This window comes from Coregonus clupeaformis, chromosome 21 (assembly GCF_020615455.1).
Source record: "Coregonus clupeaformis isolate EN_2021a chromosome 21, ASM2061545v1, whole genome shotgun sequence".
NCBI classification, from domain to species: domain Eukaryota; kingdom Metazoa; phylum Chordata; class Actinopteri; order Salmoniformes; family Salmonidae; genus Coregonus; species Coregonus clupeaformis.
Genome location: NC_059212.1, coordinates 37,628,265 through 37,634,264, shown reverse-complemented (window position 1 = coordinate 37,634,264; position 6,000 = coordinate 37,628,265).

Here is a 6,000-nt window from a genome sequence, read left to right as displayed (position 1 = left end):
AACTTTTCAGGGAAGTTAGGAACCAATATACACAAGCAGTCAGGAAAGCAAAGGCTAACTTTTTCAAACAGAAATTTGCATCCTGTAGCACTAACTCCAAAAAGTTTTGGGACACTGTAAAGTCCATGGAGAATAAGAGCACTTCCTCCCAGCTGCCCACTGCACTGAGGCTAGGAAACACTATCACCACCGATAAATCTACAATAATCGAGAATTTCAACAAGCATTTTGCTACAGCGGGCCATGCTTTCCATCTGGCTACCACTAACCCGGCCACCAACTCTGCACCCTCTGCTGCAACTTGCCCATGCCCCCCCGCTTCTCCTTCACACAAATTCAGACAGCTGATGTTTTGAAAGCGCTGCAAAATCTGGACCCCTACAAATCAGCTGGGCTAGACAATCTGGACCCTTTCTTCCTAAAACTAGCCGCCGAAATTGTCGCAACCCCTATTACTAGTCTGTTCAACCTCTCTTTCATAACGTCTGAGATCCCCAGAGATTGGAAAGCTGCCGCGGTCATCCCCCCTCTTCAAAGGGGGTGACACTCTAGATCCAAACTGCTACAGACCTATATCCATCCTGCCCTGCCTTTCGAAAGTATTCGAAAGCCAAGTTAACAAACAGATCATCGACCATTTCGAATACCACCGTACCTTCTCCGCTATGCAATCCGGTTTCCGAGCTGGTCACGGGTGCACTTCAGCCACGCTCAAGGTCCTAAACGATATTATAACCGCGATTGATAATAGACAGTACTGTGCAGCCGTCTTCATCGACCTGGCCAAGGCTTTCGACTCTGTCAACCACCGCATTCTTATTGGCAGACTAAATAGCCTTGGTTTCTCAAATGACTGCCTCGCCTGGTTCACCAACTACTTCTCAGATAGAGTTCAGTGTGTCAAATCGGAGGGCCTGTTGTCTGGACCTATGGCGGTCTCTATGGGGGTGCCACAGGGTTCAATTCTTGGGCCGACACTTTTCTCCGTGTATATCAATGATGTCGCTCTTGCTGCTGGTGACTCTCAGATCCACCTCTACGCAGACGACACCATTTTGTATACATCTGGCCCTTCATTGGACACTGTGTTAACAAACCTCCAAACGAGCTTCAATGCCATACAACAATCCTTCAGTAGCCTTCAACTGCTCTTAAACACTAGTAAAACTAAATGCATGCTTTTCAATCGAACGCTGCTAGCACCCGCCCACCCGACTAGAATCACCACTCTCGACGGGTCTGACCTAGAGTATGTGGACAACTACAAATATCTAGGTGTCTGGTTAGACTGTAAACTCAACTTCCAGACTCACATAAAGAATCTCCAATCCAAAGTTAAATCTAGAATCGGCTTCCTATTTCGCAACAAAGCCTCCTTCACTCATGCTGCCAAACATGCCCTCGTAAAACTGACTATCCTACCGATCCTTGACTTCGGCGATGTCATTTATAAAATAGCCTCCAACACTCTACTCAGCAAATTGGATGTAGTGTATCACAGTGCCATCCGTTTTGTCTCCAAAGCCCCATACACTACCCACCACTGTGACCTGTACGCTCTTGTTGGCTGGTCCTCACTACATGTTCGTCGTCAAACCCACTGGCTCCAGGCCATCTATAGATCACTGCTAGGCAAATCCCCGCCTTATCTTAGCTCATTGGTCACCATAGCAGCACCCACCCGTAGTCTGCGCTCCAGCAGGTATATCTCACTGGTCATTCCCAAAGCCAACACCTCCTTTGGCCGCCATTCCTTCCAGTTCTCTGCTGCCAATGACTGGAACGAATTGCAAAAATCTCTGAAGCTGGAGACTCTTATCTCCCTCAATAACTTTAAGCATCAGTTGTCAGAGCACCTTACCGATCACTGCACCTGTACACAGCCCATCTGAATTTAGCCCACCCAACTACCTCATCCCTATATTGTTATTTAATTTGCTCTTTTGCACCCCAGTATCTCTATTTGCACATAATCTCTTGCACATCTAGCATTCCAGTGTTAATACTATTGTAATTATTCTGCACTATAGCCTATTTATTGCCTTACCTCCATAACTTGCTACATTTGCACACACTGTATATATATTTTCTGTTGTATTTCTGACTTTATGTTTTTTTTACCCCATATGTAACTCTGTGTTGTTTTTGTTGCACTACTTTGCTTTGTCTTGGCCAGGTCGCAGTTGTAAATGAGAACCTGTTCTCAACTGGCTTACCTGGTTAAATAAAGGTGAAATAAAAAAAAATAAAAAAATCTCAAACTTAGGAAGGAGGCTTCTGATGTTAACATGCAGAAAACCAAGGCTTTTACGGTTACAGAAGTCAACAAATGATAGCTCCTGGGGAGTAGGAGTGATACTGGGGGCTGCAGGGCCTGGGTTAGCCTCTACATCACCAGAGGAACAGAGGAGGACTAGAATAAGGATACGGCTAAATGCTTTAAGAACTGGTCTTCTAGTGCGTTGGGTACAGAGAATAAAGGGGGTTGATTTCCGGGCATTGTAGAAAAGATTCAGGACATTATGTACAGACAAGGATATGGAAGGATATGAGTACAGTGGAGGTAAACCTAAGCGTTGGGTAACAATGAAAGAGATAGCATCACTGGAGGCACCGATTGAGCCGGTCTCGGCGTGTATGGGGCTGGAACAAAGGAACTATGAGGCAGTTTGAGAGGGACTTGGGGTTCTACAGTGAAATTGTATAATAAGAACTAACTGGAACAGCAATAGGCAAGGCATATTTACATGGGAGAGAGGCATAAAGCAATCACATTTTACAGACGCTCTTATCCAGAGCAACTTACAGTTAGTGAATACATATTTTTATACTGGCCCCCCATGGGAATCGAACCCACAACCCTGGCGTTGCAAACGCCATGCTCTATCAACTGAGCTACATCCCTGCCGGCCATTCCCTCCCCTACCCTGGACGACGCTGGGCCAATTGTGTGCCGCCCATGAGTCTCCCGGTCGGCTGCGACAGAGCCTGGATTCGAACCAGGATCTCTAGTGGCACAGTTAGCACTGTGATGCGGCACCTTAGACCACTGCGCCACTCAGGAGACAATCACAGGTGTTATTAGAGAGAGCTAGGACAACAACTGGTAATGGCGATAAAGTTTGGGCTGAGGCTAAACAGAAAAGTTTTGCCTCCACGAGCGCTCCGTCTACTGTCCCTTAACTACGCACTGTGACAGCATGGGAAACATATGTTTAAATTGCCAAAGCAACTGAAATAGGTAATGAACAAAAGTGAAATAAACAATCAAAAATTAACAGTAAACATTACGCTCACAAAAGTTTCAAAGTAATAGAGACATTTCAAATGTCATATTATGGCTATGTACAGTGTTGTAGCGAGATGCAAATAGTTAAAGTACTTTTTTCTTTGTTCTCTTAAACAGGTATGTGTGTACATAACCACATTATCTATAGAAAATGTTAGTCGAAATGGAGTGATGCTTACCTTTTATGTTGAAATCGTGCCCTGTGTAGCTCAGTTGGTAGAGCTCTGCTAAATGACTAAAATGAAAAGTTTAAATGTGAAAATGTATCGAGTGAAAACTGTTAGCGATCTTGACATAGAGATGACTGGGTTTACGGCTAAGCAATGCTAGCCCATAGAATAACGTAACATAAGAAAAAATGGCGTGAAAAAATATTCTGGTTAGAATTTGTTGATTTACAGCTCCTCTGAGGTAATATTGAGGTTTCTTTTCTACCCCGTTTTTATGGTCTAGGCACTGACATCTCCCCACCCAAGTGTTATACAGTTGAAGTCGGAAGAATGATTTCTTTCAGCTTTTATTTATTTCACATTCCCAGTGGGTCAGAAGTTTACATACACTCAATTAGTATTTGGTAGCATTGCCTTTAAATTGTTTAACTTGGGTCAAATGTTTCGGGTAGCCTTCCACAAGCTTCCCACAATTAGTTGGGTGAACTTTGGCCCATTCCTCCTGACAGAGCTGGTGTAACTGAGTCAGGTTTGTAGGCCTCCTTGCTCGCACACGCTTTTTCAGTTCTGCCCACACATTTTCTATAGGATTGAGGTCAGGGCTTTGTGATGGCCACTCCAATAACTTGACTTTGTTGTCCTTAAGCCATTTTGCCACAACTTTGGAAGTGTGCTTGGGGTCTTTGTCCATTTGGAAGACCCATTTGCGACCAAGCTTTAACTTCCTGACTGATGTCTCGAGATGTTGCTTCAACATATCCACATAATTTTCCTTCCTCATGATGCCATCTATTTTGTGAAGTGCACCAGTCTCTCCTGCAGCAAAGCACCCCCACAGCATGATGCTGTCACCCCTGCGCTTCATGGTTGGGATGGTGTTCTTCGGCTTGCAAGCGTCCCCCTTTTTCCTCCAAACATTATGATGGTCATTATGGCCAAACAGTTCTATTTTAGTTTAATCAGACCAGAGGTCATTTCTCCAAGAAGTACGGTCTTTGTCCCCATGTGCAGTTGCAAACCGTAGTCTAGCTTTTTTATGGCGGTTTTGGAGCAGTGGCTTCTTCCTTGCTGAGTGGGCTTTCAGGTTATGTCGATATAGGACTCGTTTTACTGTGGATATAAATACTTTTGTACCTGTTTCCTCCAGCATCTTCACAAGGTCCTTTGCTGTTGTTCTGGGATTGATTTGCACTTTTCGCACCAAGGTACGTTATTCTCTAGGAGACAGAACGCGTCTCCTTCCTGAGCGGTATGGCGGCTGCGTGGTCTCATGGTGTTTATACTTGCGTACTATTATTTGTACAGATGAACGTGGTACCTTCAGGCGTTCGGAAATTGCTCCCAAGGATGAACCAGACTTGTGGAGGTCTCACCTCAATTGAGATGGTTTGGGATGAGTTGGACCGCAGAGTGAAGGAAAAGCAGCCAACAAGTGCTCAGCATATGTGGGAACTCCTTCAAGACTGTTGGAAAAGCATTCCTCATGAATCTGGTTGAGAGAATGCCAAGAGTGTGCAAAGCTGTCAAGGCAAAGGGTGGTTACTTTGAAGAATTTAAAATATTAAATATATTTTGATGTCTTCACTATTATTCTACAATGTAGAAAATAGTAAAAACTAAGAAAAACCCTAGAGTAGGTGTGTCCAAACTTTTGACTGGTACTGTATGTACAGAGATTGTATAGACCATAGAATTATAATTACTAGAAGGGGCATAGGCCCTTAGATCATGGCTAGGAGGGCCTCTTCCTTGGGGGTGAGGGAGGAGCTTTCTCAGGCTCAATAGTTCGAAGAAGATCCAATGACATGATAATTGGGGGGTCTCCATCTCAGAATGCACATATAAGGATAACAGCCGTTGTGTCAGAGATACATCGCCTGTGAAAAGAGGCTACTTGCTGTTCACCCAAACCAACAATGTTTCAGATGGGAATGTCCGTTCTACATATTCTAATTCTATGCGACAATGGCTGAGGTACAGTTAGTATATGTATGTATTATTTGTAGCGTTGAACAGATGAGCCAGAGTCATTATTTTCAGACCTAACTCAAATTTTAATATCTGGCTGTGTCATTATGACATTGGATAATTATTTATGACACATTTAATTTATTTCATTTAAACAGTTCCAGGTGACAAAGGTAAAAGTGAAGAAGATGGGGAGAAGGACAGATTGGATCCTGAAAAAGTGACCACAATAACTGGTGAGCAGGTTTATGTTAATCGATTGCAAATGAGCATTTAACAGTATTGTCATGATATTTAAAAAATAATATTACTTATGACTCATGGCATGCAAACTTCAATGATCTCCAAACTGCACAAAGAGACATAAAAATGGTATTCATGAGTTCATCTGACTCTGGATAAATAGAAGAACAACCAATAATCTCCAAATATCTCTCAGTATCACTTTCAAAATCAATATCCCATAACAGGGTTGGGGTCAAATTTAATAAATTCAAGATGTTAAAGAGATAGTTCGCCTGTTTTACACCTTTATAGTCTGATGGCTAAGAAAAAAAACTGTGGGTGATGGGG